Here is a 27,884-nt window from a genome sequence, read left to right as displayed (position 1 = left end):
AATTGGCTCGTGATATGACAGCGTTACCCGCCAAAGTTCATTTTTATCCGAATTTGGCGTGTGTCCATTTCAATCCTTGAATGTTGCACTCCTGTTTGTCACCTTGCAAAAAACTTCACGCCAATAAATCATCAGAAACATTGCTGACTTGTGCGCGTCTCAAGCGCCCTCCTTACGTTCGTCCTAATGCCTGTTAGTTGTCCGTGGATTTGCCAATATTTGGTGTTGAAAATGGAAACATCTTTAGACATGGAAAAATCGATTTTACAATCGATTCAATGAACACATATGTCTCAAAAATCGAACAGGATTTTTTCACAAAAGTGACAGCCCTAGTGATAAGTTGTGAGAGCCGCAAATTTCAAAGTTCTTTACATGCACTAGGGTTGCGGCGGTGAGGAAAATTTCCCACCGGTTAATCGACGTGTGACAACACCGGTAATCCCGGTGTCACCGTGGGGGGCGGGGCAGGGGGATTAAATATATTTTAAATGCGTGCGCGTTATACTTTCACTTTCGAAATAAGCGTCAATTGCTTGAATGGACAAAAAAAAAAAAACTCGCTGATAATAAAACTTTTATTTATAGACAGAACTTTTATTAGCATAACGAACGAATAAAAATAACCCCATGCATAGGCTGAAAAAAGTGAAAATCGGCAAACTGTGGGCCCAAACAAACAAGAACCATAAAACGTTTATTAACGAATAAGAAATAAAATAGGCATAAATAAATTACACAAAGTTTAAATAAGATAAAACCAAATAAATAAGAGACGAATATAAAATAAAAACTTCATAAAGGACCTTAGCCTAAATAAATGACAGCACTCTAAAAAAAAGTAAAACACTATAAATTGGCATTTATTAACATTGCTTGCAGTCTAGTAGAGTCAAAGAACATGACAGTTGAGACAAAGACAGACTTCATGACCAAGACAGTCTTGCAGTCAAGAACATGTAGACTGAGTCTACATGTTCTTAGCCAGAAAACCGAGCATGTTGACCATCTCTGGCTTAAGATGGGATCTTTTGGGGGTGACTATGTTCCCCATCGTGCTGAACACCCTCTTGGATGCACAGCTTGTTGCACACACGCAAAGATACTTTTTGGCTATCTTTGCCAACAGGGGGAACCTACTTTGGTTCTCTTTCCACCAGGCCAGAGGATCCTGCTCTCCGTGAATGGGGGACTCCTGAGCATAGGTGGTGATTTCTGTCACCACCTTTTCTGGAATAGTCAGATTTACTGTCGCAGTGCCTGCTTTTCTTTTTAATAAACTTGCCAGAGTTTTTTTTCTTTTGGGCTGCGGCTCGACGTCGGCTTCCTCGTTTTGTTCTCCCTATTCTCTCACGGGGTGCGTTGACTGCGCTTTCCTACCGAGGATGACCGCTTCTTCCTCTATCATTTTCTTGGTCTCTTCAACATTCGGGTCGTAGTCACCCCGGTAGCGCGGGTCCAGGAATGTTGTCTTGCGAATAAGCTGCAGGCTTGCTTCTGGGAGAGCTTTATATTTATCGTCTAAAATAGACATGATGCCGGCTTTCAGGTTGGCTGTCAGATGTCCATCCTCATCCGATGGGGCCAATGTGTCCTCTTTAATGAGACGCAGCACAGGTCGAAGAGATGACGCGGTTACATAATTCTCTCCGGACAGAACGTCTGTAAACTCGCTCACTGGCTTTAACGCTTTGTTCAACGATTGCAACACATCCTCGTCTTGCCATGTGATGCTCACATTGACTTTACGGTCATCAGCTAGAACTCGATTGATGGCCGTCCTCTGCTCTAGCATCCTATCAATCATTTTTTGCTTGGAGCCCCAGCGAGTTGCACAGTCCTCAATGAGAAAATAAATCTTATTATTATTATTATTATTATTATTATTATTATTATTATTATTATTATTATTATTATCAATGACAAATAAAAAAAAGATGTGGTAGAGCTATTAAAGTCTAAATTATATAGCCCAGAACAAAGTAAAACTGCATCAAACATTTACTTTATTTATGATTTATTATAAATCATTTATACATAGCCTCAATAACGAAAAAAAAAAAACTCTCTTAAACTGTTCTACAAAGCCTAATGGTTTTCTGCCGAATATATTTAAAGTAAACTAGCTTTTAATGTTTTATAATTTTTTATACTTTATTTACTATACTAAAGGCTTTTTTATAAGAACTAAGAATAAACTTACCGTCACGAGTGAGTGCTCTGGGAGGCCAAGCTGGACTTGGGCTTTCTTCAGCTCCCTTCTCCTTTTCCAGCTGTGAGAGAAGAAGCCGTTTATGGTGCGACAAACTGCGAGGGCACGGTCTGTGCGGGCTTTCTCCGTCTTCTCAATAGTGTTGGACACAGCTAGGTTCAGGTTGTGCCCAAAACAGCTTAACCAGGGCCAGCCTAAATTACGAACAGCCGCTTTAATATTGCTTCCACTGTCTGTCGTGACACAAGACACGTTATCCTCTTTTAATCCCCAGTCATGGAGAACCTCCTGCAAAGCATCGGCCAAGTTAGCGGCAGTGTGGTCCTCGGGCAAAAAACTTGTTTGGAGGCATTTTGACACCAGTGTCCATTCCGTGTCAATGAAATGGAAAGTCAGTGACATGTAAGGTGTCATTTTTGTGCTGGACCACATGTCTGTTGTGAGTGAAAAATAATCAACTGCTGAAACAGCCTGTTGCAGCTCACCACGGACACGGTTGTAGGCACGTGGGATAGCGGTGTTAGAGAAATATGAACGCCCGGGCAATTCATACTGGCTGTCGAGTGTTGTTATGAGGTCTTTGAAAGATTGTTTTTCAACTGTGTAGTAAGACACCATTTCTTTGCAGATATACTTGGTCACTGCATCAGTGCATTTGTTCCACCTCACACTGTCCCTCTTATATTTGGTGCATCGCGCAAACGCAGTACTAATTGATTGTTGTACCTGTGTGTCTGGCTTCTGCGGTCGATGTTTTACTGCAGTGCCCATTTTGGCAGCCTCATTCTTGTGGTGCGTTTGAAGGTGCGTGTATAAATTACTTGTTTCCTCCAGATGCTGCAACCTTTGTCAGGCAAAGTTTGCAGATTGCCTCATTAACGTTTTCAGGTTCCATTTTTGAATTTGGTTTGAACCCAAAATATTGCCAAACAGGCGCTTTTGCATTGCGTTTTGACACCAAATCTTCCGCCATTATCTTGCTTTTCTGTAATTTGACTCGTTCTCATCTCCACACGTGCTAAATGGAATCCTGATGCTTGCTGATCTGTGACGTGACTGGCTCTTGGCACGCACTGCGCAGTTCAGTTTTTAATTATAATGTATGCTCTCTTCTGAACTAAATAATTGATAATTATTATTTTTAATTCAAATAAATATTTTAGCAAAAACGAATACTTTAAAAAAGTCAAGACATCGCGGTGTCACGGTGGGAAAGTGATGTCACCGGTGATGGGGCTTAAAAGCGGTAACACCGTCAACACCGTCTATCGCGGCAAGCCTAACATGCACCCTGATAAATAAAAAAATATAGTCAAGTTTTCCCCAGAGACCATTGATATAGCATATTTGTTTTTTATGAATTTAATTAAAATCATATTTTTAAAAAGATCTATTTCAAACTTTTAATGCTTATACACTATGAAATAAATTTAGCAAAACATTCACAGTCTCATTCTGATCACTGAACACACCCCTCTGACTGTCAAACGCTGGTGTGAGAATGAGAGAAATACTCTGGGTTTCTTTTCAACTTTAAATGGTCAATATGGACATCTATGTGATATGAGCTACTTCAACCCTGGTGAAAATGTAAGATGATTTTATTTTTATCTAAATCTAACATAATTGGTACAGTAAATTTGTAAAATATTTATTTTAAATGAACAGAATGCTTTTCAACTTCAGTAATTTAGTAAGATTTTTTAATGAACGGCATGATTTTCACTTCAGTAATTTAGTAAGATTTTAAATGAACAACATTCTTTTCAACTTTAGTTAAATTAGTAAACTATTTATTTCATATATGATATATTTTAATTTATACACTTTTAAAGGAACACAATGCTTTTCAATGGGCTCAGGAACGTGTCACAAAAACAGATACCAGGCCAGCCACACGCTGGTGTGACAGAGAGAAAAGACTTCAGGGGAAACACTTGTGGGTTTTTTTCAACCATGGTGAAACAGTAAGATGATTTTATTTTTGTTTAATTTATATACTTTTAATTGAACAGCATGGTTTTTCAGAGTCAGTGTCAAATATTTGTGAATGTCTAAATGTAAATTTTTAGGGCTGCAACTAACGATTATTTTGATAATCGATTAATCGGACGATTATTTTTTCGATTAATCGGATAGAAATTAAATTAGATATTTTTTTTATTATAACTAAATAAAACCGTAAATCAGGGTATTCATGTGTAAAAGTGTACTTTAAAAAGTGCAAAAGCCACACATTGAGTTTTACTAATATCAATATTTGCATTGTTTTTAATGATAATTGCTGATGGCAAGTTGACAAACATGATTATTGTTAAAAAATGATATCTAACATATTATGTTTTAACACAATTTTTGTTAAAACAAATTTACACAGACATGTTGTTCAGATGTGAATATCTGAACTAAAAACAAACTAAAAACATCTAAAATATATAATTCATTTAATTTTTATTTAAAATTAATTATAAGGAATATAAGGATAAAGAATATAATATATATTATATATAATATATAAAAGAATAATATAAGGATAAATTGATTAAATAAATATAGAAAGACTGAAAACAATTGTGTGAACGTAGAGCCGCAGTAGATAGCGTTTGAAAAACAATTAAAACTTAGTAGACAAATGCTATAAAAAGAGAACGGAATGGAGGTAACGTTACCCAGCAAGCTAACAGGCTTGAGTAAAGGACAGGAGAAAGTATGCATTAGTGCACAAGCATTCGCTGAAAACCACTGAGTACAGTGACTAAAAAACAATATTTTACTGCTGCTGTTATTAACTGCCTTTATATTTAGTGCTTCGCTTTGTAAAGACCGTTTTAATTTAACCTATTTCTGCAGTAGCGCTATTTTAATCCATCACTTACGTTGCGAGCGACACCTCACTACACAACACCTCACTTTATTTCTCTCAACATGGGGACAGGAGAGCTGTCAGTCAATAAATGTGAAAAAGTAACTAGCGTTACTTATTTGAAAAAGTAACTCAGATATTTTGTTGTAAATTGAAAAAGTAATGCGTTACTTTACTAGTTACTTGAAAAAGTAATCTGATTACGTAACTCAAGTTACTTGTAATAAGTTACCCCCAACACTGCTCACTAGTTAACTAGTACGCCTTTGTGCTTTACTAGTTCGGTCCAGATGGCCACTAGTTTGTCAAAAAGCCAACCAGTTGAGACTTTTGGTCTACTAGTTTGCCATTTTGTCGAACTAGTTTGAACAAAAGTCTTTGTAAGATTAAATAAATGCGTACTAGTAGGATATCGAATAAATGCTCAAAGGGCTTTCCATACTGATATGTGAAATTGGAATTTCAACTGGTAAGAAATCAATTCTTGATATCAACAATTGATTTTGAATGGTAGCCTGGTGACATTTCACTAGTGAAAATATACAAGAAATAAAAGATATCAAGAATTATAATTTTTACTAGTTGCAATCATAGACATATGGACAAAGCGTCTGTGACGCCCATAGACTTTCTGAAGAACGGTTTTGAAGCCGTTTATGGGGGTATGGGCGGCGCCATCTTGGGAAATCCTAACCCCGCCCACCTTCTGGCCAACCCATATGAGTTTCGTGCCTGCTTGGGTCTGTACAAATTGCCACACAATTGAAAACAAGTCTCGATGAATTATCTTTCACAAGCAAGACTGAAAATTTGTTTCTGGTTGTATTTGGTCATGATATAAATAATAATAGTAACGTTCAGAGGAGAAAAGCCGCGAAATTTAAAAATACTACTGTTATTGTGTCACGAAATGTAGTTTTAATAGTTTTTCAGTCGACAATGTAGTTGTTTTTAAAGCTAAAATCTGTGGTTTATTTATAAAGATAGCGCCTATTTAAAAATTTGATCTGACGTTTTCGGAGTTGAGATCCAGAGATCAGCGCGCGCTCAGCGCTCATGTACCCCGCCTGGAACAGCCTTACCTGGGCTAGTGCTTCTCACGTGTGCTGCTGGCTCTGATGTCTCTAGTCTAGTGGTTGAACATGAGATATAATTCGTCTTGTGTATATCTAACGGGCGATCTTTGGTCTCACAAAAAGAGACGGTTGTGACATTTTATTTTATAAAGCCTATGTATGAATATTTTAAATGTTATGTTACATTTATTCATTTGGCAGACGCATTTACAGTGTTTCAAACGTCAGTTATAACCATAGGTAAAGTAAGTTACCTCGGACGCTATCTTATCTGAGGCGATTTAATGCTAACTGTTGCAGTGCCACTGCCCACAAACATTGACGCTAAATAGTGCTAACTACGTGAAATAGTAGTGGAATGTCACTTAACGTTACCGGAAAAAATGAAGCGAAGTCCTCCTACAGTGTCGGTTAGTGTAGTTTTTAGCAGAGCAACCAATTTTATGTACGATATTTCAATACAAATGTTCAGAAAGGATACAGAGGTGGTATGATGTGTTGTGTCAGATCATGGCCGAGACATCAAATTTCAGGAATTCCACTAGGCGCAGCACGTTATCAGCTGTCAATCAAGCTGTCAATCAAAGTTAACCACGCCCTTATTTGTCATACATTTTATATCTAAATACGATCTAAACTAACGAGTTAGAAAAAAATTCACCCCCCTCACAGTTGTCAGGCACTCGGAACCTATCGAAAAATACAATAAAAGTCCATGGGACCAACCTGTAAAAACATGAATTTATGCTGTGAAAACGGACATTTTAACATGGAGTCTATGGACATTTGCTCCCTTTTGGGACCTACCCCTAGCGGATTTTCGGTGTATTGCAGTTTTTCGCACTTCCGGGTAGGCTTCATTTTTCAGATTAGAATGTTGCCGCTTGGTTGCAATTCAATTGTTGATATCAAGAATTATCATTTTAACTAGTGCAAATGTAAATGTTGATATCAAGAATTAGCATTGTTACTAGTGAAAATGTAATTCCTGAAATCAAAAATTGCCATTGTTACTAGTAGAAATATTATTCCTGATATCAATTACTATAATTTTAACTAGAGAAAATTGAATTGTTGGTATCAACGATTCATATCCTGGAAATGAATAAAAGTTAAAACGGCTTGCCATATACTATGAGCTAGGGGTGGCACGATCCGCTTTTTTTGCCTCCGATACCGATTCCGATACCTGGGACTCAGTATTGGCCGATTCCGATCCAATACTAAAATAATAATTAAAAAAACAGTGCCAAATTACCTAATAAACTGTATCTGTATGCCTCACTGTGGGGAAGAGACTGGGATTATTCTTTTGTTAAAGGCATCAAAGCTTGACTTAAACATTATTGTCCTTACTTTGTAAAGCAATACAGACAAAATTTATACTATATAATTAAAATATATTTATTTTAAAATTTTAAGCGCAACTTTTTAATGAATCAGCAACATATGATACATAGATTGGACAGAACAACTAAGGCTATCAATAAACTGCCATTGCGCAAAAGTATTGTAATATGAAAGGCTCCAATTCAGAGCGGCACGAAACCTTGAGCATCCCGTGCGCAGAATGATGCGCTCGAAGTAACATGGAGTCACGGCGCGCAGCGCGTCGCATTGAAAAGTTCAAAGCACAAAAGTAAGATATACATATATTTCTTTATTTATTCATTAGTTTGAGCCTTTTAACAGTTTTAAATTTCAGTTAATGTTCGTGTGAAGAGCAATTATATCGCTCTCTACTCCAGTGTTGTGATCACTGAGGAGTTGTGTTGTGATCTAACAGACACCCGTTTGAAAGTAACATGTGAAACTCCAGCACGTTAAAGTCCTTTTATGCAAACCATAGACCTTTATCTACATATCTACAGTATAATAATAGGAACATTGACTCATCTTGGAGAGAGTTTCATCGTGTTGACTGTTTTACCCGAGCGCGACGCGCTGTTTGAGTGCTGAGAATGACTGACAGCCGCCGCGGAGGGAAGCACTTAGGTGAAGATTAATTTAACGATTTAAATCTGTACCTTACATAAAACTATATGTAATTGCTTCAGAAATCTTGGAATACAGTACACGAAAACATTATAGTGCTTTATGTTTTTGTGCCCTTTGTGTTGTATAACAATAACATACGTATAGGCTATACAATATCGGATCGGATTTGGATGGTCTCGTCTGGCGATACCCGATCCGGCAAATATTGCTAGTATCGGAGCGGCGCACCCCTACTATGAGCACAATGTGTTACACACAATTACAAATTTGAAAATACATACAGGATCATTGCAATTTGGAGAAATTTTGTTCAAAGTTCAGAGTTACTGAATCCTGTTGTGAGGCTAAAATAGCTCCCATGGAATGGGGAGAAAAATGTGAGTTCTCTAGAGTGAGTTTACCCATGTGCTCTGCTATGATGAACCATTCTCAGAAACAGTAAATCATGCGTTTTCTTGACAAAAATATATTAACAACATTGTCAGTAGGCTATTATGTGTCTTGTGTTCATTTCATTTCTGTGTGTTGGTTTCATGTGCTTCAGTTCAGTCTTAATCACCTGCTAGTCCCGAAGGAAAATATATTTACCAATATATTACTTGAAATATATTGTAATATATTGTAATATATTATTTTTCCAATATATTATATATTGGAAATACATGGAATAATATATTAATGATAACGAGTCAATTCACTAATGTAATAGCGTAAGCTTCTGTTGTTGTACGTTACACGCATCACACATATGACCAGCGTCGGCCAATAGTGAGCCTACGTGTGACGCGCAAAAACAAACAAAAATAACGACTTTATTTCAACTATTCATTTCCTTCTCTGCATCACACGTAGGCTCACTATTGGCCGACGATGGTCATGTGTGTGATGCATGTAACGTACAACAACAGAAGCTTACGCTATTACACTAGTGAATAATAACATAATAGTGAATAATAGTGAATAATAACATGAGGGTGAGTAATTACTGACAGAATTTTCAATTTTGGGTGAACTAACCCTGTAATGGTCTTCAGCCAATCGTCAACATAACCATAACCATAACAACATGACCCCAAAAACTCAGACATACCAGAAAACATTTTAAATTCTAAAATAATAGAACATTAAACACTAAAAGATCTCCCACGATATTAATATTAGTTTTCCTTTATTCAAAATACAGTTTTTACATAAAATGTTCTATATTTTCTTGAGCTCTAACACATCCTTTTTAATGTTTAATTCAACAATATACCGATATAACCATTAGTATAACTCGTTCTAGTTCATAACTACAACAATACACCAATATAAAACTTTGTCAACAGATAGATTACAAAAAAATAATAATAATAATACATAAAACACTCAGATTTGTCAGTCTTCCAAAATTCTTACTCCATCCGCAATTTTGTTAATCAGTGAAAGCACCTTTGGACTGACTGCCAGTTGCTTTCTTGATGTGCCCTTTTCTACTTTTGATCCCTTCTCTGGGTTTATATTGAAAAGGCATCTGTCGAATAAAAAAAGGAAAAAAAAGAAATCTCAGTAATAAATCATGGACTGTATAATATGCTCTTAATATATTAGCAATAAAAGTAGCAGAATAGTGGGAATTTGCACAGGGGATGCTTGTAGTGAACATTGGCAACAAAGATGTGTATGTGAGAGGGTGTTGTCTTTGAGAGACCAACCCATTCTCACTCCCAAGGCGTCAACAACTGAAGCATGGTCAAGCGCCCGAGGCGTCACATAGCAGACGCCGAAGGCACCCCTTGGCGTCACTCTATATGCAATAGGAACTCCATTGCTTTCAATGGGAAACCTGTGGCGGCAATAACAGGCGCAAATTTTATCAGTAGGAAATAGCGCTAAAGGAGTCTCATTCCGAACACATTGCGATATTTGGCATCAGGTCACGTGTGCCAGATGTTGGTAAGTAGTCGTAAATACGCTGTCCAAATAATGTTTGTTATAATGTCTTTTCTGTTTGTCGATATTAATCAGATTAGCTCTCTCATGTTCAGTCACTGCATTATATCTGTCATCTCCACGGAGGCTTTGCGTTTCATTGGTTTCTAATTCAAAACACATTATATTACTGTGGTAAAAGCATGGTAAGTGTTGTGTTACTGTGCTTTTACAACAAATTACATTAAAAATGCAAATACTATGGTAAAAGCATGGTAAGTTAACTGATTGAAGGTCTAGGGCCTATATAGCACGTCACGTGACAGACAGTGTTTAATCAAGTTAGTTTAAGCCATAATCATCCAAATTATAACAAATAAAGGCTTGAAATATCTCACTTTGCATGTAATGAGTCTATATAATATATTAGTTTCACCTTTTAGGTTGAATTACTGAAATAAATGAACTTTTGCACGATATTCAAATTTTTCGAGTTTCACCTGTATGTGCTGCAATTTTATATATATAATACTTCAATGTGTATATAATATAATGTACTGACTGCTGCTTCGTAAATTTAAATAAGGAACAGGCAACTCAGGCCCTTTTGCGTTCTCCTTTTTGAGGTAGAGAGTTTACATCCAACCCTAATTGAGCACACCTGAAATTTTTATTAAATTATATAGACTAAGTTATAGACAATCGGCAGGAGGGTTTGAGGTTGGAGCTAAGTCTGCAGGACAATGGACGCTGAGGGCCAGAGTAGCCCATCACTGCTTTAAATAACTCACAACACAAGCTGACCTGACTGTCATTTAAAACAACTTCATTTGAATTGTTTGTGTTTTTTGTTTTACTTTCAGACCAGGACTGGAGAACGCCTGACGATGGGATGTTGAGACTTCTTCCTCTGGTTGAGAAAAAGCTACACCACATCAGTGATCACATCTTCTGTTCATCAGCTGTACTGTAGGGTACAACTGAACAAACTGTTTACATGAGGAAGAAGAACATGAACACGATAGAGACGTACAGGGAAGAGCAAGAAACCAGTTTAGCTGTGATAATGAATCATTATTTTCCAACACAATATCAAATCTATTTTCTGTATCATTGGTGACTGAATATGATTCTCTGGCACTCATTTGTGTGGCTTCAGCAGCTGTGAATGGATTAATGTGATGTTAATGTATTTTTGAAGACCCATTTTTATTTATCTTGAATCTCATTTGTCTTTATGCTACTTTATCAACTTTATGCTGTGTCCTCTAATAAAGTATTGTGTAATAAAGTATGGTGAATATTGTGTATTGAAAGTGGTGTTTGGCACAGTAAATGTAATATTTTATTTGAGAAATTTTAAATTCTTATGAGTTTAGTTCATAATTTAAAAATAAACAGGACATAAACATTTTTGATCTAGTTAATGATATATGGGACAACAATGCACTAAAAGTTGCACATACTTGCATGTTGTGAGAAGTATGCCAGACTTCAGTGAAATGAAGGGAAGGTGTGTGTTTAACAAGAGGCTGCAGTGGGCTATATTTCTACAAACACTTCAATCATAATTGAAGATGATCCATGTTGATCATTCTAATACATCTACTGCATTTAGTATAAAAGCATAGATATTATTGATGTCAGGCATATAAGAAGCAATCAGAGTCTCAAAGTCTGGTTAGTGTATCAAAGAGAAAATCGGCAGGACAAATGTTTATGCTATGTTTACTAAATAATGTGGGCACAGTTTTCAGACATACAGGTACTTCTCAAAAAATTTGCATATTGTGATAAAGTCCATTATTTTCCATAATGTAATGATAAAAATTAAACTTTCATATATTTTAGATTCATTGCACACCAACTGAAATATTTCAGGTCTTTTATTGTTTTAATATTGATGATTTTGGCATACAGCTCATGAAAACCCAAAATTCCTATCTCAAAAAATTAGCATATTTCATCCGACCAATAAAAGAAGTGTTTTTAATACAAAAAAATGTCAACCTTCAAATAATTATGTTCAGTTATGCACTCAATACTTGGTCTGGAATCCTTTTGCAGAAATGACTGCTTCAATGCGGCGTGGCATGGAGGCAATCAGCCTGTGGCACTGCTGAGGTGTTATGGAGGCCCAGGATGCTTCGATAGCGGCCTTAAGCTCATCCAGAGTGTTGGGTCTTGCGTCTCTCAACTTTCTCTTCACAATATCCCACAGATTCTCTATGGGGTTCAGGTCAGGAGAGTTGGCAGGCCAATTGAGCACAGTAATACCATGGTCAGTAAACCATTTACCAGTGGTTTTGGCACTGTGAGCAGGTGCCAGGTCGTGCTGAAAAATGATATCTTTATCTCCATAAAGCTTTTCAGCAGATGGAAGCATGAAGTGCTCCAAAATCTCCTGATAGCTAGCTGCATTGACCCTGCCCTTGATAAAACACAGTGGACCAACACCAGCAGCTGACATGGCACCCCAGACCATCACTGACTGTGGGTACTTGACACTGGACTTCAGCCATTTTGGCATTTCCTTCTCTCCAGTCTTCGGCACCTTGATTTCCGAATGACATGCAAAATTTGCTTTCATCCGAAAAAAGTACTTTGGACCACTGAGCAACAGTCCAGTGCTGCTTCTCTGTAGCCCAGGTCAGGTGCTTCTGCCGCTGTTTCTGGTTCACCTGCGGCACCTGTAACCCATTTCCTGCACATGCCTGTGCACGGTGGCTCTGGATGTTTCTACTCCAGACTCAGTCCACTGCTTCCGCAGGTCCCCCAAGGTCTGGAATCGGTCCTTCTCCACAATCTTCCTCAGGGTCCGGTCACCTCTTCTCGAAGCGTTTTTTGCCACACTTTTTCCTTCCCACAGACTTCCCACTGAGGTGCCTTGATACAGCACTCTGGGAACAGCCTATTTGTTCAGAAATTTCTTTCTGTGTCCTACCCTCTTGCTTGAGGGTGTCAATGATGGCCTTCTGGACAGCAGTCAGGTCGTCAGTCTTACCCATGATTGCGGTTTTGAGTAATGAAACAGGCTGGGAGTTTTTAAAAGCCTCAGGAATCTTTTGCAGGTGTTTAGAGTTAATTAGTTGATTCAGATGATTAGGTTAAAAGCTCGTTTAGAGACCCTTTTCATGATATGCACATTTTTTGAGATAGGAATTTTGGGTTTTCATGAGCTGTATGCCAAAATCATCAGTATTAAAACAATAAAAGACCTGAAATATTTCAGTTGGTGTGCAATGAATCTAAAATATATGAAAGTTTAATTTTTATCATTACATTATGGAAAATAATGAACTTTATCACAATATGCAAATTTTTTGAGAAGGACCTGTATATGAAAAGCTGGCATAAAGGTTTTTTAAAAGTGCTCACAGTAAAATATAAAATTTCAGCCTGTCCCTCATATATTTCATAAAGGTTTGTACAATGAACATATTTAGATATCCAGTTGTCCATTAAATATATTATTTATTTAACATTTATTGTTTCATTGCTAAACGTTTTAAACTACATTACCCACATAGCTCTGTCATTCTTTCCAGAACAGGAAACCTGGTGCTGTAGTTCATTGAGATGTGCAGAAATGCTAAGGGTTGGGGTTGGGATCTCGATAAAGGAGTAATTTCTCACAACATAGAGACATTTTATAGTTAACTTAATGTATAACTAACGTAATAATAACACCAAAACATACTTTGTAACATGAAGCGCCGTTTTATATGGGTTAAAAGATAGTCCAATAACAGCAAGTTCTGCGATAAAATCACAGCAAATGACAACCCAGCTGAACAGATGCGTCACACTTACTTGACAATTTATGGTAATGATGACAGATCTCATCTGGTTCCGGTTGCAGGGATAGATTTAATTTTTGGCCTGTTAAATATGTATTCCTTCTAATTAAATAATAAAACTTACTTTTAAGTTACATTACATTCTTTATGCCATTCTCCATCATCTGAACTCTTGGAATTCAAATAAATGTAACAAAAGCATTATGAATGCACACAATTTTGAAAGCATATTCCAATATTTAATGTCAAACTGTTTAAAGACAAATGTAGTGCCAAAACTACTGCACAACTGTATCAATATCAGTTAATTATATAAAAAAATAGCCAGATACAGAGGCAATCTATTACAGTTACACATAAAGTAACGTTAAAAAAATCGCTATGATGAAGTAATAATATTTTTTACAAACCAAGAGATGAGATTCAACTTTGTTATGTGAAAATATATTTGTTTCTTCCTCCCTTTAAAGAACAAATAGGCAGAAACTTAAGCACAACATTTTACATTCTCAACTTTAGTTTTATATCCTTGTGATTATTGTTCACTTTTATTAAATGAAACTAAATGAAAGGAAACTTCAATTGTTACTAATCGAATATGTTGGAGGACACTTGTTGCCCAATGTGCCCAGCACAGGACTAGATGATGATGTTGTGAGTTTATCCATAACTGTGGGATATTTTTTTGTAAAGAGGTTGGATAATTAAAATATTAAATGCATTTATGTAATAAGTTTACTGATATGTGGGCATGATTAAAAGTATGTCTTTAATAGCAAGCAATAATCATATAAATTTGTTTAAAAACACGCAATAATCATATAAATTTGTTTAAAAATAACACGATTTACATGCAAACGGGACAGTTATCAGCAGTGTAACTGATCTGATCATGACAAAATAATCCAGTATCTGATGTTGTGTGACAAGTCAGATTAGCTTTTCTACTCTTGCAAACAGAGGAAGGTTATGAGTTGTGGAGAGACATCATGTATCATTGGAATATGAACAGACAGGTTCCAATTTGTAATAATTTTAAATAATACAATGCAATTAATATAAACTTTCTGACAGTGTGTGGGGACATCTGACTACTTTCCAAGAAGGGGCGCAACTGATTTGAAAATATCGCAATAAATATGTACAGGAATTGAGGCAGTAGCCAATGACAGCTGTAGGAGTAAAAGCCGCAGGACTATGTACGAGTATACAAAATATGTATGAGCATCGTATGAATTTGAGAACTTGTTAAATCTTGTGAATTATTAAGACTAAGAGACTATGTTTGTACTGATTGGGCTATGGGTTTTGTAAGAAAAGGTTTAAAAAACACAAATGCTTGTTAAAATGTTTGATTATGGGTTAAAACCAACACATACATGCCATTGTGAATATTTGCCTTTGCAGCTTTTCGTCTCCTCTGTTTACTTCTCCTCAAACAATAATGGGCTGACTGAGTCCGAAAGGCCCTTTTGGTCTTTTCAGCTGAAAAAAGAGAAAATAAAATATCATTATGTATAATATATAGGATTATTTAAATGAAAAATTACAGATTTACCTTACAATTTTTGGATTTTAAATTATTAGGCATTAAAAGCATGGTAAGTGTTGTGGTTACTATGCATTTACAACAAATATTACTTTAAAACTACAAATACTGAGGTAAAAGCATGGTAAGTGTTGTGGTTACTGTGCATTTACAACAAATGACACATTAAAACTGCAAATACTGTGGTAAAAGCATGGTAAGTGTTGTGTTACTGTGCATTTACAACAAATGACATTAAAACTGCAAATACTGTGGTAAAAGCATGGTAAGTGTTGTGTTACTGTGCATTTACAACAAATGACATTAAAACTGCAAATACTGTGGTAAAACCATGGCAAGTGTTGTGGTTACTGTGCATTTACAACCAATTACATTAAAACTGCAAATACTATGGTAAAAGCATGGTAAGTGTAAAGACTCTGGGGCGGATCTAATCCGTGGGGAATTTGCATATCATAATTAATAATTGGTAATTAATAATTATTCATACATGTTTGGATTAGATCAGTCTTACATGTTAATAAAACTCCCGATAAGGGATGATATGTCATTTTACCTGCATGCATGTCTGTGTATCCTTGCACTTAACCACAAGTTGATTGCAGTTAACTACACGGACCACGTCTTACAAAACAGGCTAAATTAATTAGCTCAATTGTCAGACTAATATTTGTGGGACTCCACAATATCATCTTACTTTATAGGATTTCAGGAAAAGCAATTCTGTGGCCACAAGAATTGGGTTCCCTTTCGTAGTCACTCCGAGTTACGTCGGATGACGACGAATGGGGGTTTCGCTTAGAACACCTATCGACTTCGAGTATTACAAAACGAGCCAATGGCGATGAAATGCCATGGGTCTGCGGAATTTGCATAGCGTATCTCCGCCCCACCGCGTGGGTATAAAGGAGGACGCCGGCAACATGCAGGTATGTTTTCGCTTCGGAGCCAAGAATATTTCTTCACTCCACAATCATCTCTGACTTCGCTCTATGAGACGAGCTTCTCTCTCCGGTGTTGGTGTGACGGCGATCTGCAGCGAGCTCACAGTGCCTGCTGATCTGTGCAGTGATCTGCCAGTGTGTGTGTGTCTCCCTGTGCGCTTCAACATCGCGGAGTTTTTTTCTCCTCTCATAAAAGAGCTCGCACGCGGCACGTCTTTTTAAAGACGGCTCGCCCGTGCATTTCTGCGGCCGCGCCGTCCTCGGGCCCCAGGCCACGAGGCGGAGCGAGACCCGTGTGTAGGAAGCCAGCGTGTCGCGGTTCTCCTTCCAAGGCGGCGGACTGGTATCGGACTCTGATGGGCACGAGCGCTGTCTAGTGTGTTTGGGCTTTGATCATGCTTGAACAGCGCTCGTGGATGACTCATGTTCTCTCTGGGAACGTGATCATCGCGTCATATATAGGTCGAGACTCGGTGAACTCGCAAGAGTGAGAGTCCCCTCATCCACTACCCGATCTTCGGCTGGTGGACAGGGTGACCTGAGGGTGTTGGTCTGGAACAAGGCGCCGACTCTGTGTCCACGCCCCAGCCCCCCCTCTTTAATGACGGTGCCCGCTAGCGAACTGATGATTCCACGAGTCTACCCACGGGTGGCCCGTGTGTTTTCATTTGAAGCTACAGAGGATGATGCTGTGTCTGTAGCAGCATCACTAGGTGGGCTTGATTCTTCTGGAAATGACGACTCTTCACAGCTGCCACCCCTTGGTGTGCATACGGCTGTGCCTGAGTCTGATCCGGAGATGATGGCCATGCTTTCCCGGGACGATTGGTTTTTGGGTGAGGCCGCCGACGCGTCCACGGCAAACCCCAATATCTTTCCTCCCGGACGTGCATGATGAGTTCACGGGTCCTCTCGTTGGTCTCATCCGCCTTTCCTCCCCTCAGGGGCCGCTGCCCATGGGTACACTGGGGTTCCCCCGGTTGAACGCTCTGTTGCCATGCTACTGTGTCCTCAGAGTGCTTCCCGGCGCAATCCTAAGCACCCGTCCAAGCCTGTAGTTCTTTTCGTCACAGTAATCTGTGGCGAAATCCTATAGTGCCACAGGACAGGCAGCTGCCTCACTGCATCCCATGACCGTTCTGCTGGTCTACCTGACCCAGACGCTCATGGACATGCAGGAGGGCGGGACTGACCCGAGGCTCTTCAGTGAGCTGCGCGCCGCCACTGACCTTGCTCTCCGAGCGACGAAAGTGGCCGTACGCTCTCGGAGTCAGGTGATGTTCACCAGTTTGGGGCTGACCGGTCTGAGGTGCAAGATGTCGGGCGGACCCGTCTGCTCGACACCCCATCTCCCAGGTCGGCCTCTTCGGCGGTGCGGTTGAGTGCTTCTGCCCACAGTTCTCAACCGCCCGTGAGCAGATTGAGGTTATTCTGCCCGACGGCCCCGCCGTCCGCTCAGATCCCTCAGTCTGCCCACCGCCGAAGGCTCCCTCCCACGGCTCCAACCCCGCCCGTTCACCCGGGCCTGGCTCTGGAAGACCGTAGGGGGATGCCTCAGCCCTCTCCAGCCCCGCACCCCGCTAAACGCCGGGTTAAGCGGCACTTTTGAGATGGGCTGCTCAGAGATGAGACTCAGTTCTTTCCAGGAGTTGGTAGCAGGGCCACTCCTTTCCCCGGTGGAGGGCTGGGGAAGAATCCTTATTCAGGAAGAACTGACTCTCTCCTCTCTGAGCATACAGAGTTCTCGGACGACACAGAGCGCCGCCCACAAGCCGTGCTCTCCTCTTCCCCCTCTGCCCCAGAGGTGGTTGACACGGCGTGCCGTCCACGGACCGTTTCGCCCCTGTCCCCCTCTGTCGCCAGACCCCTGACAGAGCAGGCCCCCGTGGAACGCTGGTCCTTCCCTGGCCTCCTCTGTCAGGGTGCGGTTATGACCTTGCCCCCACACCGGGCCGCTATGCCGCCCTCGTCTGGGCTGGTCATTTCCGCTTCGCTGCACCACCGGGGGGACGTCTGTGGTTCTTCACTCCGCTGGCACAGTTGGGAGCCTGCACTAGAGCTCCCTATCTGTTCCGCTGGGTCGTGCGAACCATCGGCTCGGCTATGCGATTCAGTTCGCACGGTCTCCTCCCGTCTTCACGGGAGTCCGCTCCACTTTCGTCGGTGGCTATGCCCCTATCATGAGAGCGGAGGTTGCTCCCTACTGGCGAAGGGTGCGATTGAGACTGTCCCTCCAGCCGAGATGAGGTCCGGGTTAACAGTCCCTACCTCATTGTCCCGGAGAAGTCTGGTGGGTTACGGCCAATCCTGGACCTATGCATCTGAACCGCTCCCTTCTCAGGCTGCCGTTCAAGATGCTCCTGGCCAAACGCATTTCTGGATGTGTGCGGCCACAGGATTGGTTTGCAGCGATCGACCTGAAGGACGCCTACTCTTATGTCTCCGTTCTCCTTCGACTCAGACCGTACCTACGTTCTGCTGTCAGGGCGCGCGCATGTCAGTACGCTGTTCTCCCATTCGGGCTAGCCCTGTCTCCTCGCGCCTTCACAAGGTTGTTGAGGCAGCCCTTGTTCCTCCATGGGAGCACGGGGTTCGCATCCTGAACTATCTCGGTGACTGGCTGTCTTAAGCTCACTCCTGAGACCAGGTTTGTGAATACAGGGACCCAGTGCTCCGGCACCTAGCTCGTCTGGGCCTTCGGGTCAACTGGGAAAGGAGTAGACTTTGCCCCGTGCAGGGGAGCTCTTTTCTCGGCATGGACTTGGTCGCCTTCTCCACTCAGCCATTAAACAAGAGTGCGGTCCCACTGAAATTGTTTCAGAGGCTCCTGGGGCATATGGCATCTGCAGCTGCGGCAACGCCGCTCGGATTGCTTCATATGAGACCGCTTCAGCTGTGGCTTCGCGATCGAGTCCCGAGGTGGGCATGGCATCATGGCACGCTCCGAGTTACAGTAACTCCGACCTGTCGTCAGACCTTCACCCCGTGGTGGAACCTCAGTTTCTACGGGCCGGTGTTCCCCTAGAACGAGTTTCCAGGCATGTTGTTGTCTCCACAGATGCCTCTTCCACGGGCTGAGGCGCCATGTGCAACGGACATGCTGCCGCGGGCTCCTGGACAGGACCCCAGCGCCTTCTGCTTGTCAATTGCCTCGAGTTGCTGGCAGTACGCCTTGCCCTGCACCGTTTCCTCACGTTGCTCAGGGGTCAACACGTACTAGTCCGTTCAGACAATACCGCGACTGTAGCGTACATCAACCGTCAGGGTGGTCTACGCTCCCGCCGTATGTCGCAACTCGCACGCCACCTCCTCTTATGGAGTCAGAAGCACCTGAGGTCCCTTCGTGCTATCTACATTCCGGGAGATCGGAACTTTGCAGCCGACGAGCTGTCACGGTTTCGGCCCATCTCCTGCGAATGGAGACTCCATCCCCAGTCGGTTCAGCTGATTTGGGACCAGTTCGGGGACGCACAGATAGATCTGTTTGCCTCTCACGACTCGACCCATTGCGCCCTGTTCTATCCCCTGACTGAGGGCTCTCTCGGCACGGATGCACTGGCGCACAGCTGGCCGCGGGGCCTACGCAAATATGCGTTTCCCCCAGTGAGCCTTCTCGCACAGACCTTGTGCAAGATCAAGGAGGACGAGGAGCAGCTCATTCTGGTTGCGCCGTATTGGCCCACCCGGACCTGGTTCTCCGAACTGGTACTCCTCGCGACAGTACCTCCTTGGCCAATTCCTCTGAGGAAGGATCTCCTTTCTCAGAGACGGGGCACCCTTTGGCACCCTCGACCCGATCTCTGGAGGCTCCACGTGTGGCTCCTGGACGGGACGAGTCAGGTTTGAGTTCCCTGCCACCAGCGGTGGCGGCTACCATCACTTCCGCTAGAGCATCGTCCACGGGACATGTCTATGCGTTGAAGTGGAACCTCTTCGTCAACTGGTGCTCTTCTCGTCGAGAAGACCCCAGGAGATGCTCGATCTCTGTCGTGCTTTCCTTCCTGCAAGATGGGTTGGAGCGAAGGCTGTCTCCCTCCACCCTGAAGGTGTATGTGGCCGCTATCGCCGCATATCACGAAGCAGTTCAAGGTAAGTCTCTGGGGAAGCACGACCTGATCGTCAGGTTCCTGAGAGGAGCGAGGAGACTGAATCCTCCTCGCCCTCCTCTCGTTCCCTCTTGGGACCTCTCAGTGGTCTTAAATGCCCTGCAGAGGGCTCCCTTTGAGCCTCTGCAACCAGTTGAGCTTAAGTTCCTGTCTATGAAGACAGCGCTCCTGGTTGCATTGGCCTCCATCAAGAGGGTAGGGGACCTGCACGCATTCTCCGTTGACGAAGCGTGCCTGGAATTCGGGCCCGGTCACTCTCACGTGATCCTGAGACCCCGGCCTGGATATGTGCCCAAGGTTCCCACCACTCCCCTCCGGGACCAGGTGGTGGACCTGCAAGCGCTGCCCCGGGAGGAGGCAGACCCAGCCTTGGCACTGCTCTGTCCAGTACGCGCTCTCCGCGCTTACGTAGACAGAACGCAGTGTTTCAGGACCTCAGACCAGCTCTTTGTCTGTTATGGTGGGAGACTGAAGGGAAAGGCTCTCTCAAAGCAGAGGTTGTCTCACTGGATAGTGGACGCCATTGCTTTGGCTTACCAACAGCAAGGCCGACCGTGCCCCCTTGGTGTGACAGCCCACTCCACTCGGAGTGTGGCTTCCTCTTGGGCTCTAGCACATGGCGCCTCGCTGGCAGACATTTGTAGAGCTGCAGGCTGGGCGACACCCAACACATTCGCCAGATTCTATAATCTCCGAGTGGAGCCTGTGTCCTCTCGTGCTGGACCCGCTCAGGTGTCTTCGCTTGCTCGCCATTCCACTCCACGGACTGGATACGTGCGATTATTCCTTAGGTGAGCCTTCCTCTTTGAAGCCCTGAGTTCCTCCTGCACTGTTGACGCTGGCGCCAGTGTCTATTGCCTGGGCGTCGGCTAGGTGCCTCCGTGTGCATGGTTCCTCCCTGAGTAACCCCCACATGTGTATTTCCACTGTAAGCCTCCTTGAGCATGTGTCTTTCCCTTGGCAAGCCATCTTGCCCTCCTGGAGTTGAAAGTTGCCACCCCTCGGGCTGGTCACTTCAGTGTTCACCCATATGTAGCCCTCCGGCCATATGTGTATCTTAAGTCCTCCCTACGGGTAGGCATGCTGCGGCATATCTCCTCTGAGATATGCTTCCCAGTGTACCTTGGTATTCCTGTGTTAAGTAGGACTCCTTCGTCTGTGCCAGTATCACGACAAGGGGATCAGACTTTCGCAGGGCACTGGAAGACAGCTGTGAAGGTGGCGTGATTTCACGGGGACCCCCATTCGTCGTCATCCGACGTAACTCGGAGTGACTACGAAAGGGAACGTCTCGGTTACGTATGTAACCCTCGTTCCCTGAGTAGGGAACGGAGACGTTACGTCTCCCTGCCACTTCCGCTGTACCGCTGGGCAGACGCCTGAGTTCAGTCTCGGCTCCTCAGCGAAGACATACCTGCATGTTGCCGGCGTCCTCCTTTATACCCACGCGGTGGGGCGGAGATACGCTATGCAAATTCCGCAGACCCATGGCATTTCATCGCCATTGGCTCGTTTTGTAATACTCGAAGTCGATAGGTGTTCTAAGCGAAACCCCCATTCGTCGTCATCCGACGTAACGTCTCCGTTCCCTACTCAGGGAACGAGGGTTACATACGTAACCGAGACGTTTCCTGCCCTATAAACACATACTCTTTAAAGTATCTTTAATTTGTAAGCTTGTTGCTATAAGATCTTTTGGCACTTAAGGGACTTGAAAATGAGCAAAAAGGCAGTACATCAATCAGATGAATATAATGAATTTAATAAGGCAGAACTACTTATGTATTTACTACGGTTACATGGGATATATGTATTTACAAACATAATAAACAACAATACACGATAAGGCATCGATGAACGAGAAATGCATAGAGTGTGGACAATGGAAACACGTGTGAGAGGGGAAGAGGAAGAGAGAGAGAGAGCATTGGCAACATTCCCCGTGACAGTCCCCTGTCTATAACAACACGAAAACATCATCTTAATGCTTCTTAGAAGCTCTATAAAGAGATATACTTAAGTTTCTGGGTCTCTTCTGGGTCTCTCTGTGTCCTGCGCGTGCGTGAGCGGAGTCCTTTAGGAAGCGTCACTGGGTGCTGCTTGGCGCGCGTGTTGAACGGAGTTTCCAAGTCTTTGGGGTAACATTACCAAAGGAAAATAGTTCGGCTAAGTTCGTTTCACTTTGTGGAAGTGAACAGAGTCGACTACGGAAAACAAAACTTTGACTAACAAAGAAAAGAAATAAAGATCTCTACGGGGAAATCACGCGGAGTTAACGTCACATCTTCGCATGGCTGGTAAAGAAGCGTGTGTGCGTCTCTCGCCACGTGGTCACGTGCGCGTGTTTCTCCTTCAAAACGAGCGCGCGCTCGTTTAAAGGTCCCTTGTAGATGGATTTGCTGAAGAGATATGTCACGCGGTGTTCTTTCACTCGTCGATTGGAATTAAACACGGAGACTTATCTAAGACTGAAAAACACAAACTAAACTAGAAACAAATAAAAGAAAGGCGAAGAGCTTGCCCGGAGGCGAGACGTTACATTATGACACGAGGACAAGAGAAGTAAGAGAGCGAGCGGAGGGGGGAAGCGTCATTTATCACCTTGGAGAAATCCGGCCTCTTCCTGTTGACTTGGCCAATTAGAGGGTTGGAATTTCACAGGCGGGACTTTGGTTTTTATTGCTCTTTGTCTAAGAGAGAGACATTTGAAACCCTAATTTCGTCGGTGTTTAAGAGCAGAATCTTCACAATTCTTATAATACTAATGTGTCACAAGTTTAGCAAAAATGTAATGTCAATTAACAAATGGGGAATGAAGATTGGAGTTTATCGAGACCAAACTTGCCACAAATGGATTTGGTTAAACATTAGTTGGCAAAGTTTAAAACATTATCGCATTAGAGTTGTCGAGAAACATAGACCAAACCACAAAAAGGCAACTCATGAAATAGGGAACTTAGATACATTGTTCATACAATTCTCAAGTGGATATATAATAGCATATATATATATATATGAATACAGGATTCATTTCTCCTCCTTGGTTAGAATTCAGAGAGAGCCACAGTTCTGTGAACATTCCTTTGGGTCGTAAACGCTGTTATCTAAGAACACCAGTGATGTTAGTTTTGGTCTCTTTTCACTCCAAAGATGGAAAACATAGTAAACTATATTTTACTGGATATTACTGTACGTATTCTGATTGATCACACCGAAAGCATTCTGGAGGTGTCCAGAACTATGTGTACAAGTTATGGGAATAGACAGTTATATTTAAAATGCATAATGAAGGTATTTATAATTCACCTTAAGCTACGATAAAATCATAGTCATTCCAATGTGACATGGGCAAATGGACACACAAAAAAAACACATCGAATATATCTGGTTAAATGTCTTTTAAAGAAAAGAAGTTCCTTTTCGCTTTGGAATCCACTTCCTTTGGGACATTCCGATCAGTCATAAAATGTATTGTAAGCGGACACCACGCTCTGTCCTGAGTGTGGTCTTCACTGGTGGGGGAATGTGTGTGTGTGTGTGTGTGTGTGTTTGGGTTAATTTACATTCAGAGATTTTTGGTCTTTAGCAGAATGTATTTAGTTATTCAGATTCACCCACTTAGCCCAGTCCTTACATAAGTTAACTGATTGAAGGTCTAGGCCTATATAGCACGTCACGTGACAGACAGTGTTTAATCACGTTAGTTTAGTAATGTGTTTTGAATTAGAAACCAATGAAACGCAAAGCCTCAATTGATATGACAGATATAATGAACATGAACATGAACATGAGAGAGCTAATCTGATTAATATCGACAAACAGAAAAGACATTATAACAAACATTATTTGGACAGCGTATTTACAACTACTTAACAACATCTGGCACACGTGACCTGATGCCAAATATCGCAATGTGTTCGGAATGAGACTTATTTAGCGCTATTTCCTACTGATAAAATTCGCGTCTGTTATTGGGTGCTTCTCAATATCCCTCCTCATCTCCTCGCTCCTCTGTCCTCCATCCTATGACCTGGAAACCAATCAAGCACAGCCATCTTGAAGGACATCTCAATTCTCTGGGTGCTTCTCAATATTCCTCCTCGTCTCCTCGCTCCTCGGTCCTCCATCCTATGAACCGGAAACGAATCGGTTACCTAACGTAACCTCGGTTCTCTCTAGATGAGGGAACGAGTATTGCGTAAGTTTAGCTTACGCTACGGGAAAGATTCATCCTCTCGAGATATTGAAGCCAAAAATTTTCCTTAATTTTGTATTTATTGTCAACGCAGTTGTCACCGGGCCGGAACGGGCCCCTTGTTAACGTACCACCTCGAGGAGTTTATCCAGAGACACCACAGACGGACAACAGGGTAAGTAACAAAAGTTCAATTTTATTGAATTAAAATCCTATGTACTAAAACACTTGGTGGAAGAATTCCAGCTATGCTTTCCTCTATCCAGCAAAGGTGGGGAGGACTTGGCGCAACAGTCGCAACCCAACGGGTAACGGAGCCGGGACGTCGACTCGATCGTTCTTCTGCGGTCAATACTGGTAAGTAGCCACAACAGAGTTCACAACGGTCCTTCTCCGAATGAGCACGGCAGACAATGCAACAGGCTGTGGCAAGCGACTTTCGTACAGCGGCTTCTCTTCGGAGCAGACAGCAGCAGACAACAGATAACGGAACAGACGTTGGTAAGAGATCTTCACCCAGCGACTCTTCAGAACAGACAGCAACAGACTGTGGTAAGAACGTTTATACAGCAGCTTAACTCCAGAGCAGGCAGTGGAGACTGTGGTAAGACACTTTCACCCAGCAGCTTAACTTCAGAGCAGCCAGTGGAGCAGTCAGCGGACGATGGGACAGGTGTTAGTAAGAGGTCTTCACCCAGCGGCTCCTCTTCAAAGCAGACGGCCACAAACTGTGGTAAGAAACGTTCATACAACCGCTTAACTTCAGGGCAGACAGTGGAGCAGTTAGCGGATAGTGGAACAGACGTTGGTAAGAGATCTTCTCCCGGCGACTCTTCAGAACAGACAGCAACAGACTGTGGTGAGAACGTTTATACAACCGCTTATCTTCAGAGCAGGCAATGGAGACTGTGGTAAGACACTTTCACATAGCAGCTTAACTTCAGAGCAGGCATTGGAGACTGTGGTAAGACACTTTCACACAGCAGCTTAACTTCAGAGCAGGCAGTGGAGACTGTGGTAGGACACTTTCACACAGCAGCTTAACTTCAGAGCAGGCAGTGGAGACTATGGTAAGACACTTTCACACAGCAGCTTAACTTCAAAGCAAGCAGTGGAGACTGTAGTAAGACGCTTTCACACAGCAGCTTAACTTCAGAGCAGGCAGTGGAGACGTCAGCGGACGATGGGACAGATGTTATTAAGGGATCTTCACCCAGCGGCTCCTCTTCAAAGCAGACAGCAACAAACTGTGGTAAGAAACGCTCATACAACCGCTTAACTTCAGAGCAGACAGTGGAGCAGTTAGCGGATAATGGAACAGACGTTGGTAAGAGATCTTCGCCCAGCGACTCTTCAGAACAGACAGCAACAGACTGGGGTAAGAACGTTTATACAGCAGCTTAACTTCAGAGCAGGCAGTAGAGACTGTGGTTAGACACCTTCATACAACCGCTTAACTTCAGGGCAGACAGTGGAGCAGTTAGCGGATAATGGAACAGACGTTGGTAAGAGATCTTCACAATAGTTCCTACACAACACACGCTGCATCAACAATGGTTAGATGGGTCTCTCCAGCTCAAACCTCACAAACCTGCCCACTGGGGCTAACGGGTGGAAGCAGAATTATACACCCACACTTGTGCATGCAGTAAGTCACTTCAAAGAATCACACGTGTTCACTTCACACTAAGCACTGCAGTTCACATCAACTCACAGTGAATAAGGCTCCCACTCGCGGCCCCGGCCGGCGTCCTCTCCCATTGATGGATCTAATACACAGCACAGTGAGGATTACAACTGCACAGCCATTACAGTCAATATCTTGACTAATTTAGAGCCACTGTCCACTGGTTGATACACCCAAACGAAGATTGAAGATACAGGGACTTCACAAAAGAATATCTGAGAGACACTTAACTGCTGCTTGGGCCGTGTGGATGCTCAGCCACTCTTTAATCCTTGTCACTCTCACGTTATGAATCCATTATTCCAATTCCCCGGAATGCCGAACATTAAGGACTGCCTTCCCGCTCTGTTACTCTCTCCCGCTCTGTTACGCTTCCTTCACGCCAGATTGGCCTTTTTATAATCCCTGTAATAGATACGTGTCCCAATCGCTGTCCGCTTTCCTCCTCCCGCACAGCTGACGCTTGTCTCGTCATTTAGAAGTTACGCCCGGACGCAATACATGGGGAAAACCCCGGAACCGGCTTGGTGTCTCACTAAATCCGCTCCCACTAGGAAACATTTCCGGGAATAATAGTTCCTTTTGGTTCGTCGCCCGGTGACATCCTCCCACACTATTTCGGTCTAGTCCCTAGACCGGGGAAGCCGAAACCCAATCTCCATACCTCTCGGGGGGTTGACCTCGCGTCTCTCGTTGGGAGCGTCTAGGGGGCGAGACAGGGTCCACTCTTCTCACATCCATATCTGGGCCCCTTGGGACCACAGCCCACCCCACCAGGGGTAGTCTCGGAGGCACAGAGACTGCCGGAATACCTGCCGTGGCCTTCGGATAATTTGGGCAAGGGCGCAGTAGGTTCCGATGCAACACCCGCTCCGGACCAGACTTCCCTTCGGGCCGAACGTGTATACCGGTTGGTGAGGTCTTTGTTGTCGCTCCACCACATACGGCTGGGCCTCCCAACGATCTCCAAGCTTCCCTTTTCCTTGGCGCCGATTGTCCCGTATAAGTACCCGCTCTCCCGGTAACAAGGGAGCCTCTCGAGCCGTCCGGTCGTACAGCCTCTTATTTTTAGTGGCCGCCCTACTGATTCGGTCAGTGACTCGTTGGTAGGCCACATGGAGCTGCTGGTGATGCCGATTCACCCAACCCGTAAGACTCGGACGCTCTGCCACCATAGCCGTCCCCCAGAGCAGATCCATGGGCAGGCGCACATGTCTCCCGAACATCAGATAGGTGGGGGCATAGCCGGTGGTACTATGCACACTATTATTGTACGCCTGCGTCAGGGCAGGGAGGTTATCCATCCAATGGCTCTGATGGTCTGTGTCCAGGGTTCCTAATAGGCTCAGAAGGGTCTGATTAAACCGTTCGCACCCTCCGTTGCCTTGAGGGTGGTACGGAGTGGTGTGGGTCTTCTTACACCCATAGAGCCGGCACAGTTCCTCCACCACCTTGGACTCGAAATTTGGCCCCTGATCAGAATGTAGGGTTTCCGGACATCCAAACGGTTGAAACACCGACCTCCAGAGGGCATTCACAGTAG

General features: G+C 43.1%; 1 long non-coding RNA gene across 1 annotated transcript in view; it reads left to right on the top strand.

Moving 5' to 3' along the window:
* Nucleotides 1–11,107, top strand: part of LOC143732905 (uncharacterized) — a 376,949-nt gene extending 365,842 nt beyond the window's left edge. Inside the window, exon 3 of the long non-coding RNA XR_013201198.1 lies at nt 10,924–11,107. This is a non-coding gene — a long non-coding RNA (uncharacterized LOC143732905). The remainder of the gene's footprint in view (nt 1–10,923) is intronic.
* Nucleotides 11,108–27,884: the final 16,777 nt, after the last annotated feature.

This window comes from Siphateles boraxobius, unplaced genomic scaffold (genome assembly GCF_051911475.1).
Source record: "Siphateles boraxobius isolate OS27281-9 unplaced genomic scaffold, OSU_SipBor_1 9, whole genome shotgun sequence".
NCBI classification, from domain to species: Eukaryota; Metazoa; Chordata; class Actinopteri; order Cypriniformes; family Leuciscidae; genus Siphateles; species Siphateles boraxobius.
The sequence above is the reverse complement of the archived record's forward strand: the minus strand, read 5'-3'. Positions and strand labels throughout refer to the sequence as shown.